The sequence below is a fragment of the Coptis chinensis genome, chromosome 9 (assembly GCF_015680905.1).
Source record: "Coptis chinensis isolate HL-2020 chromosome 9, ASM1568090v1, whole genome shotgun sequence".
NCBI lineage: Eukaryota > Viridiplantae > Streptophyta > Magnoliopsida > Ranunculales > Ranunculaceae > Coptis > Coptis chinensis.
In genome coordinates, this window is record NC_141464.1 from 30,678,907 (window position 1) to 30,690,951 (window position 12,045).

Genomic DNA, 12,045 nt, shown 5'->3' on the forward strand with positions numbered 1-12,045 from the left:
ATCATCTTGTCAGACCAATTATGTGAATAATAAGTAAGAGTTAACACTGATTACGCGTTTTTATGCATTTCGGGCTTCAAAGTCCATTATGTGCGAGAAATGTACCACTTTAGCGAGATCTGAGGGCAAAAGTCAGCAGAACTTCGAAAGCCGTATCTTTGGACTCAGACCTCGAATTGGGCATAATTTATGTCAAAACGACCGGCTCGGAAAGAGCTTTGTAATGGTCCAAGCCTTGACCCAATCAGAGGAGCAGAAGTGGACGAAAAGTCTGTGGAAGTCAACTGCAGCTGAAGAGGCCTTTTGAATTTGAAAGAATTGGGTTTTGGGCTGATTCTCTCGCCCCAAACCCTGGCTCCAAGCCCATGCACGAATTTTGGATCTGGATGTATAAAAACAAAAGCTTAGCTCTTCATTAATGGTAGCCAGTAGTTAGAAAATAATAGTTAGCTTAGAATAGAAAGTAGCCATTAAAATAGCTTCTAGATCTAGTTTTATTTAATTGTTTTTGATTAAGTATAGTTTCAATATCTAATTCATTTCATTAGATTAAACCTTGAATCTTGTTCTTCATTTGATTAGATCAATAAAGTAGTATTCTTTATCCACTTCAATTTTTGTCAATTCCAATTCTAGATCTAATTTCAATTTATGTCCTTAGTTCAATTTAGTCATTAAATTAGATTTCATTATTGTTTAATTAAATAAATTTCAATGCTTTATATTATGTTTAGTTTTAATATAAATGGAAATGATTGGAATGATTCAAGGCTAAACCTCCATTAGAGGGGTTGTGAAGCCTTGATGAAAGCTTGATTCGATTATCGTTAGAGAGTTAAAAGTATTTTCTATTCCACTCTAGAAATGATTAGTTCACCATGAGAATGGGTTTAATTGTTCACATGCTAGTTATGAATTGGTAGAAATGCCATGTATAATTAGGGATTAGGAATAACCAATTGTTCTGCGCCCGATTCAATTCGGATTCTGACGATTAAATGGATTAGTGGATTAAGTTGAGTTAAGGTGGAATCAATCCCCTCTAACTCCTTATCATAGAATCAACGTAGCATTCCCTTAGTTGGTGATAACCGACTAGTTGCATCTTGTGGGTAGTTGCATCGTAGTCTAATTTCCTTAAGTAAAACTCTCATAGACTTAAAAACGACTAGTTAGATTATAAAACATCCATGCTAGAGCACTAGGAGTGGAACGAACTCTATCTACTCCCCTATATCTCAATTGGTTGAGAGTAGAATAATTCTTTGATAAACAACAGAGCATCAAGTAAAAAGTTTAGTTTACTTACGTTGAGAATTCATCGTTCATTACGTAGGTAGACTATTCATTTTACATTTATCATGTGTCTATATTTATCAAAGTTTCTACTCTCAATTCTATCGAAATAGAGTGGAGTAACAAATTCGTTCCACTCCTAGTTCTCTTGCATGGAATGTTTTCTAGTCTAATTAATCGGTCTTAAGTCTAATGAGAGCTTTACGAAGGATGTTATACTACGATACAATATGAAATTGATTATGCTGAATTTAAACTACTTAATGCTATGGAAATATGATTGTTTTGAATCTAGATAAAGGATTAGAGGGGAATTGAATCCACCTCGAATCCAACTTAGTAACCTAGCATAGATTCTTGTATCTCGATTCTCACGTTCTTACGGCAAGAATTTCGAGTTCTAATCCCTAGCGTTAATGTCATTTCTACCAAATACTAACTAGCATGTGAGGTCGTCCACCCATTCTCATGGCGAATCACGACCTTCTAGAGTGGAATAGATTCTACAATGCTTCTACACTATACCACTAAGTTTTCATCAAGGCTTCATCAACCCCTCTAATGAAGGTTTTAGCCTTGAGTCATCAACCCATCATTTCCCATTGAATTATAACTACACATCATATTAAAATTCTAACTTAACTAATTTAACTAACAATGTTTCAATCTACTTAAACTACTTAAATGATAATCAACAATAATTAAAATTAGATCTATAAATTGAAATGACAAAAAATCGAAATTGATAGAAATAACTATTTTATTTATCTAATCAATCAAGAACAATGATTCAAGACTTAATCTAAAACAAGAATTGAAATTGGAACTTAAACTTAATTACTCTCTACCAAACTAGATCTAGAGTTCTATATAGTTTTAGGTCTAACTAGCTACCATTAACAAAGAGCTAAGCTTTTGTTTTTATATGTCCAGATCCAAAAATCGTGCATGGGCTTGGAGCCATGTTTTGGGCGCCGCAGAATCGTGCCCAAAACCCAATTCTTTCAAATTCAAAAGGCCTCTTCAGCTGCAGTTGGCTTCAATAGACTTTTCGTCCACTTCTGCTCCTCTGATTGGATCAAGACTTAGACCATTGGAAAGCTCTTTCCGAAATGGTCGTTTTGACATAAGGTAGGCCCTATTCGGTGGTCTGAGTCCAAAGATACGCCTTGAAGTTCTGTGACTTGTGTGTCTTTGTTCACCAGCGTCGACTTTTCAGCTTTTGACCGGGCTTTAGAAAGGCTTTGTCTTCTTGAATCTTAGCCTTTAATAACAGAACTCCTTAGTAACCGACCTTAGCTCCTTTATCTCGTTAAAGTGGCACATTTCTGCACATAATGGACTTTGAAACCTGAAATGCATAAAAACACGTAATCAGTGTTAACTCTTAATTATTACTCACATAATTGGTCTAAAAGTATGCCTGTTACAGGGTTAAAACTACAGTTTTGGGCTCTTATTAGTTGGTTGCTAAGAAGTTCTGTGATAAAGGCCAAGATTCAAGGAGACAAAGCCTTTATAATGCCCGGTCAAAAGCTGAAAAGTCAACACGAGCAGAAACAGTGCACAAGTCAGCAGAACTTCCGAAGACCATATCTTTTGACTCAGGACTCGAATTTGGGCCTACCTTATGTCAAAACGACCGGCTCATAAAGAGCTTTTCAATGGTGCAAGCCTTGACCCAATTAGCAGAGCAGAAGTGGACAAAAAGTTTGTTGAAGTCAAAGCCAGCTGAAACGGGCTCTGTGGACTGAAGAAATTGGGCTTTGAGCTCGATTTTCCGGCCCAAAACATGGCTCCTCAGCCCATGCACAAAATTGTGGATCTGGTCTCCTCCTTTACATAAAATAAGACTTCGTTCTTAAGAAAGGGGAGTTAGATAACTTAGAATATAAAGTAGCCATTAGAATAGCTTGTAGATCTAGTTTTTGAATTTCAATTAGTAATTAATTAGTTTCATTCCTTGTTTTAGATTAATTATTTGAATCATTGTTCTTCATTCATTAGATAAATAAAATAGTAGTTCTTGCTAATTTCGATTTTGTCATTTAAATTTGTTTAGATTTAATTTCAATTATTGTTTGTTATTCATTTCCTAGTTATTAATTTGGATTTCAATTCTTGAGTAGTTAAATTAGTAAAGTTCAAATCTTTATATTATGTCTAGTTTTAATTCAATTGAAAATGATAGTTTGATGAATCAAGGCTAAACCTCTATTAGAGGGGTTTGATGAAGCCTTGATGAAAACTTGATTGTGTAGTATAGAATCGTTGTAAGAATCTATTCCACTCTAGAAGGAAGTTGATTCGCCATGAGAATGGGTGGACTTCCTCACATGCTAGTTATGAATTTGTTGAAATATCATGTATAATTAGGGATTAGAACGACCACTTCTTACCATGAGAATGTAAGAATTGGATTACAACCATCTATGCTAGTCTCTTAAGTTGGATTCGAGGTGGATTTAATTCCCCCCTAATTCTTATTCTAGATCCAAACCTTAGTATTCCGTAGCATTTCATAGTCGAGTTATTCATATCTTCTTAGTTAAATTTGCATCGTAGTATAATTTGTAATTCTCTCATTGACTTTGGTAGGATTGATAGTCGTAGAAAACTTGAATGCTAAAGAACTAGGAGTGGAACGAATCTTCTATTCCATCTCTACTTCAATAGATTCGAGAGTAGAAAACAAATATCTTTGATAAGTCTAGTATAAGTTAAGTTTGTAGTTTTACTTTCGTTTAGAGTTTCAACCCTTTATTCATTAGTAAAACTATCTTTTTTACGATTATCAAATGGCACCGCTACCATCTTAGTTGCCTTTAGCATTGTTTTCTTTAGAATTGTTAATTTTCCAAAGTCCTATAACCCACCCACCCTTGTTTGATTCTCACTGTGGTTGTCTGTTTCAGCACTGAAATTTTCCTCGAAAAAATTACTCGGAGCGCGACCCGTGCCCTGGGCAAGCCAAATTGGAGCGCACCCTGCGCCCAAATGCCTGGAATTCCTTCTTTTGGCTGAGCGCGACCTGCGCCATGCCAAGGCAAAACACGAGCGCACCCCGCACCCACAAGCCTAGAATTCCACTTTTTGCCTGATCGCGACCTGCGCCCACACGCTTGGAACTCCAGCTTGACTGAAGCGCAACTGCTTCAGCCTAGGCCTATTCTCGAGCCTTGATCAACCCTCTGCTGAAACTGCCCGATTTCCACAGGTTTGATTCAAACTTCCATTTCTTCAAGATTTTCAGTGTTCTAACTTGTTATATACACTGAGCACGCGTAAAAAAGATGTTATTCATAAGCGAAGCAAGGAGGCTTTCAAGTACTCTTTTCTTCCACACCTCGCATCTTCTGTTAGAGGTTCATACTAGAATATCAGGATTGTTTGGAGTGTTGTTGTGTTTCATTAAGATTGGTCTTAGCCTTGCATGAGATTAAGGTCAGGCCAAAGAAAAACGCCTAACGTAATTAACCGACAACGGCAACAAACATGTCTTTCTAGTATACCACTCACTACACCTCTAGCTAGCATACCACACACCACACCTAAAATAATGGCTGAAGAAAGAGAGTCTCCTCTCTCGGACTTTTACAAAGCCTTGAATGATAGCCCTAAATCTTACATCGTTCTATCAGACCCAGTGGGGGATTTCCGAATCCCCCCAAATATATTTAATTTGTTACCCATTTTTCATGGGTTAGACCATGAAAAATCTTATCAGCACATGCGTAGGATTGACCAAGTCCTTACTATATTCCACCATCCTACGGTAGGTGCTGAACAAATTAAACTGAGGGTATTTCCTTTCACCTTAGCCGATAAGGCGGCGTCTTGGTTAACTACCCAAGCGCCTAATTCTGTGGGCTCGTGGGCTAAACTTGTTCAACTATTCATGGAACATTTTTACCCACCACTAAAACTGATGAAATACTTTCCAAGATTCATTTCTTTCGACAGAATCCTCATGAATCATTTTCAGAAGCTTGGAATCGTTTCACTGATCTACTTATAGAGTGTCCACATCATAACCTCGCGAAAGACACGTTAGTTCGTGCCTTTTTCAAGGGTCTTCTACACCACCATAAAGAAGTCCTTGACATAATGAATGGGGGTAGTTTCTTAAGTAAAGGAGCCTCAGAGGCTTATAAATTTTTATAAGATCAAACTAAACGTAATAATAACTGGGGGGGGTAGTGATGATATCTCCCGTTCCACTAGTTCTTCTACAACAGTTAAAGCCGCCGGTATGTTTGAGATGAAACCCGATCTGGAACTAAAAAATTTAATCGAATCTCTAACTAAAAAGATAGAGGCTATTTCTGTTCAACAAACGCCGATCCCCATCATGAATGTCAACACCAATCCATGTAATTTCTATTTGAGTCCGAGCATCCCGACTCTATTGTCCTCTAAGCCTATGAACAATAACAGTCACAACAAGATAATGTTTGCTCGATTAATAGTTTTCCTATTCCTAACGCCCCTTGGAGACAACATCTCGATCAACTTCAGTTGGAGAAATAATCAACAAGTAACACCTCTAGGGTTTAATAATCAAAATGTTATGCAAACAAACAATTATAACCAAGCTCCACCACGACAAGGACAAAGTCAGGGTAATTATAATAATTATAACAACCAAAGCTTAAACTACCGACAAGGTCAAGCACAAGGTCAGGGTAATTATAATAATTATAACAATAATAATTATAATGCTAATAGAGGTATCGTTCCGATAAATAATAACTATCAAAATCCACCCATTAATAATCAACGTGCCATAGTTCCTGTCACACAACCTATAGCTAACACTCTTCCATAACCGGATCGTTTCAATACCTTTATGCAATCTCAACAACAGATTTTACAAGCCATCCAACTTTCCTCACATCAGTTAGCTCAAGAGAAAGTGCAACCCAAAAGGGTATTTCCAGGACAAGCGATAGCTAATCCTAAAACAACAAACACAGCCTCTGAGGTAAATGGTAATACTAGTACGGAAAATGAAAATGTAGGTGAGCTAAATGTCATCTCCACTCTCCGTTCTAGGAGAGTGGTTGATAACAAACTAACTATGCCTATAGTTACCCCACTAGTTGTCCCTACACCGGAGATTGTACTAGATACTGTAATAGAAACTGAAGAGCCTACCCCTATAGAGGTACCAGTTAAACCATAACCTAAGAAACATAAAGCAAAGGTTAGACATCCAGTTGATCCATATGCTAAATATAGAGATAAACCACTGTTTCCCCAGAAATTAGCTATGTTAAACAGGGATACAAACTTCGACGAGGTTAGGGAAGTTTTTAAAAATCTAACGATAAACTTACCTTTTTTGGACGCAATTAAAAAATTATCTCACCATGCTAAGTTTCTCAAAGAGTTATGCACTAAAAAGCGTAAGACAAATATTCCTAAAGACGCCTTTTTAACTGAACAATTTCCAACTTTAACGGAACACAATGGAATCGTTAAGTACAAGGACCCTGGTCGTCCTACTGTACAATGCACTTTAGGAGATTCCCACACAACGACCGCTTTACTAGACTTGGGGGCGAGCGTTGACTTACTCCCGTATTATCTATACAAACAAATAGGTCTACAAGAGATGCAACCTACTAAAATGACGTTGCAATTAGCGGATTGATCAATTAAGTATCCTAAGGGTGTGGTTGAAAATGTGGTTGTTAAGATCCAGGATTTCTACTATCCTGCTGATTTTGTTATCCTCAATACAGAAGTGGCTAACGACTCTGTTCCGATCATTTTAGGGCGTCCCTTCTTGGCGACTACTAACGCGCTTATAAACTGCGGCGATGGGTCGATGTCCTTGTCTTTTGGCCATCTTTCGGTTGAGGTAAATATTTTTAAATTGATGAAACAGTTACCAGATTCGTCTATAGATGGAGAGGTTAGCATGATTGAGAGCTTAGCTCAAGATTACTTTAATAACACGTTTCCAGAAAACCATATGCATAAATTCCTTTCTTTTGGAAGTTCAGATTTTGTCGATGACTCCTACATAGAGGAAGTCAACACCATCTTCAAGTCTACACAAATCGTAGACCCTTCGGTTGCTCCATATACAGAGTTTGAAGACCTGCTGCCTAAGCAAGTATTCATTACTCAAGATGAGGACCCTCCAGAAGCATTTATCGATATTCCTCCCACCCGGTGCTTAAACCTCTTCCTCCTGAGTTAAAGTATATTCAACTTGATCTGGATGGTAGTCATTCGGTAATTATATCTTCTCTGTTATTTAAGGAGGAAGAGACACGGTTGATCAAGGTGATTAGGGAACATCGTTCTATGATTGGTTGGTCCCTAGCCAACATTAAGGGAATTGACCCTAATGTGTGCACTCATCGTATCCATTTAGAGGATAACGCAAAGATTTCCCGCGAACCTCAGCGTCGTTTAAACCCTACCATGAAAGAAGTGGTCAGGGAAGGGGTCTTATGGTTACTCGATGCGGGTATCATATACCCAATCTCTGATAGCGAATGGGTAAGTCCTATTCATGTAGTTCCAAAGAAATCAGGGATTACCATGGTACGTAATGCCAAGGGTGAATATGTTGCCACGCATGGTCCTATGAAATGGAGGATCTATATTGATTACAAATGTTTAAATGCCAGGACATGAAAGGATCATTTTCCTTTACCCTTTATAGATCAGATGGTTGAACGTTTAGCTGGTCATGCTTTTTATTGTTTTTTGGATGGCTACTCTGGTTATTTCCAAATTATTATTGATATTTATGACCAAGAAAAGACTACCTTCACATGTCCTTCTGGAACATACGCCTATAAACGAATGCCTTTTGGCCTTTGTAATGCTCCTGGTACCTTCCAGCGGTGTATGCTTGATATCTTTAGTGACATGGTAGAGCGTTTTATGGTAGTGTTCATGGATGATTTTTCTATCAATGGAGACTTTGTCACTGAATGCCTGTCTAACCTGTCTAAAGTTTTAACGCGATGTGAAGAGAAGAGTCTCATTTTAAATTGGGAAAAATCTCACTTCATGGTAAAAAAGGCATAAGATTAGGTCACATCAGATCTAGTGATGGCATCGAAGTAGATAAGGCCAAACTAGATAAGATAGCGACTCTGCCTATACCACGGACTGTCCGTGATATTAGAGCCTTTCTAGGCCATCTGAGGTTTTTATATAGGCGCTTTTATCAAAGATTTTTCAAAAATAGCTAGACCCTTTAACTAATATGCTTTTAAAGGAGGCCACCTTTGATTTTAATTTTAACCAGAACAGCCTTTTGAAACTTTAAAAGCACTTTTAACTTCTCGCACCCATTATACAGCCTCCGATTGGTCTAAACCTTTCGAACTTATGTGTGATGCTAGTGATTATACAGTTGGTGCTGTCTTGGGGACAAAACTAGATAATAAATTCACCGTTATTTATTATGTTAGTAAAACTCTAAACGATGCTCAAAGGAATTATACAACTACTGAAAAAGAATTCTTAGCTGTCGTTTATGCCTTAGATAAGTTTCATCCTTATTTGGTTGGTTTTAAGACTCTAGTTTACACGGACCATGCAGCCCTTAGGTACCTTCTCGCAAAGAAGGATACTAGGCAGAGATTGATCCGATAGATTCTTCTCCTACAAGAATTCACATTAGAAATAAAGGACAAATTAGGGTTCGAAAATATAGTTGCCGACCACTTATCTAGACTTACAAACGACGATGATAGTGATTCTGACTCCATACCAGACTCTTTTCCGGATGAGCATCTGTATGTTATATTTTATGCACCATGGTATGCTGTGATAAGAGCCCAAAACTGTAGTTTTAACCCCTTAATAATCATACTGTTAGACCAATTATGTGAATAATAAGTAAGAGTTAATACTGATTACGTGTTTTTATACATTTCAGGCTTCAAAGTCCATTATAATGCGTAAATGTGCCACTTTAGCGAGATAAAGGAGCAAAAGTCAGTGAGAACTTCCGAAAGCCATATCTTTGGACTCAGACCTCAGAATTGGGCCTACCTTATGTCAAAACGACCGGCTCGGAAAGAGCTTTGCAATGGTCTAAGCCTTGACCCAATCAGAGGAGCAGAAGTGGACGAAACATCTGTCGAAGCCAACTGCAGCTGAATAGCCCATTTTGGACTAAAGAAATTGGGTTTTGGGCCCGATTTTCCGGCCCAAAACATGGCTCCAAGCCCATGCACGATTTTTGGATCTGGAAATATAAAAACAAAAGCTTGACTCTTTGTTAATGGCAGTTAGGTTAGGAAGCTAATGTTAATGGAGTTTAGGGTTAGAAAAAGTTTGATCTAGAATTAAATCTTCATTTTAATTAGTTTTCATTTCCCTTGTTTTAATTTAAAGTATTAAAATATTGTTATTGCTTCATTAGATAAATAAAGTAGTTTATTATTGATCAAATTCGATTTTATTATTTATCTATTGCTTAGATCTAATTTCATTTCTTGGTTGTTAGTCATTTCATAGTTATTGATGTTAGATTTTAATTATTGTTTGTTAAATTTCATAAAGTTAGAATCTTTAGATTTAGTTGTCTTAAATTTATAATTAGTTTTAGTTTAAACACCAAACACATCACTCTCACCATTGTTCCTTGTGTTGGATCAATTGAATTCTATTTAAGTCTTGAGGGTTTAAGAGTGGAACGAAATCCTTACTCATTATATTATATGATTATGTATTGAGAGTAAGAATAATTAATTTAAACGTAAGAACGGTAGGATTACGTATTAGTGTTCTTGTAGCATTAATATTTAGGATTCTATTATTTTTACGGTTATCAAATGGCGCCGCTGCCATCTTAATCTCGTTCAAGACAAGAATTCAATTGCTTGAATCCAAGGGGCAATCCCCCATTCTCTACCCACCCACCCTTTTAATTTTTCATTCTTGTTTCTTGAATTTTCGAACTGCTTCCTTTGTTTCGGGCATAGGGCTCTTGGATTCACTGAGAAAAACACTGCGGTGAAGGTATTTATAAATTTTCGAAAATTCTGAAAATTTTCATACATATTATATAATGTGTTGTTGATTTACTGGAATATTTTCAGATTTTTCAAAGTTGGTTTACCTTGTGAAAAAAATACGATCTTTACAGTGCTGCATTTCAGTTTTCACACCGTATGTTCTTGAAAAACAGACGAGTAAGGTTATTTAAATAGTTCTAAAAATTCTATAATTTTTACAGGAGTATCTATCCTAAGTCAGGAGTTTGTAGTAAAAATTTGATGAGTTTTTGATTTGTTTTGACCTCCTAAATAGTAGAGTGTTTCCAGTGTGTTTCTGCAGTGTTGCAAACACTTAATATCTGGAACAACAGCCAATAAGGAGAGGTTATAGAACTCCAATTGCTCTAAATTTTTTACAGGAATAATTAGGATCTGTCAGGAGTCCCCAGTAAAAATTTGGAAATTTTTGGATTTGTTTTGATGGGTTAACCATTCGGTTGTTTGTATTGTGTCCGAAAACCGTTTCGCAAACTTTGAAGAGCAGTAGAGGGACTTTCACAGCTTCGATTGATCTGAAATTTTACAGGCTACTTGATAGACGTCTTAGAAAATTACTGTAAAAATTTCAGATTTTTTGGAGTACGATAAAAGGCCTAAAACTTGAAAACCCTGGAGCGCGACCCGCGCCCAAACCGAAGCGCGACCCACGCCCAAAACACCGACATTCGACAAAACGAGGGCACTCGCGCCCTCTCGCGCCCCCTCAAGGGAAAATTCAGTGTGAACAGCCCAATTTTCACAGAAAAATGCAAATTTTATTCCTTAAAGTTATTTAGTGTTTCTAACTTGTTAAATACACCGAAATCGCTGTATACAAGACGCTTATTCAAACGCTGCGTAGCAAGGAGGCATTCAGTACTCCTTCTTCCACTCCTCGCCTCTTCTGTCAGAGGAGTTTTAATTCTAGTATAATCAGGCTTGTTTTTCGTAGAAATAAATATAACACGCCTATCTAGAATTTCACACACTACACCTGCATCAATGGCTAAAGAACAAGAGACTCCTCTCTCTCGATTTTTATAAAGCCCTAAACGATGGCCCTAAGTCGCATCGTTCTTGCGGACCTAGTGGGGATTTTCGAATCCCCCTAATATATTTAACTTGTTACCGGTTTTTCATGGTTTAGACCACGAAAGCCTTACCAAAGACATCGTGGGATAGACCAAGTTCTCACTACATTCCATCATCCTAGCGTAAGTCCGGATCAAATTAAACTTAGGGTGTTTCCTTTCACCCTACCCGACAAGGCGCGTCTTGGTTAACTGCTCCAAACGCCAAACTCGGGACTCATGGGCTCAACTTGTTCAATTGTTCATGGAACAATTTTACCCACCACTAAAGACAGATGAAATGCTTCAAAAGATTCATTTCTTCCGCCGAATCCTCATGAATCCTTTTCGAGGCCCTCGAATCGTTTCACCGATCTTCTCATTGAATGCCCACATCATAATCTTGCGAAAAGACACGCTTTGTTCGTGCCTTCTTCAAGGGGCTTTTACATCGTCATAAGGAGGTTCTAGATATCATGACTGGGGTAGTTTTCTTAGTAAAGGAGCCTTAGAGGCTTATACATTCTTAGAAGATCAATCTAAGAGGAACAACAATTGGGGAGGTAACGATTCCTCCCGCCCTCTCCTTCTTCTCGTGAGGTTAAACATGATCCCGAAGCTTAAAACTCTTTATCGATGCCCTCACTAAAAAGGTAGATGCC

General features: G+C 37.5%; 1 pseudogene; it reads right to left on the minus strand.

Moving 5' to 3' along the window:
- Positions 1-5,239: 5,239 nt before the first annotated feature.
- On the minus strand, positions 5,240-5,333 carry LOC147475528 (small nucleolar RNA R71; annotated as a pseudogene).
- Positions 5,334-12,045: the final 6,712 nt, after the last annotated feature.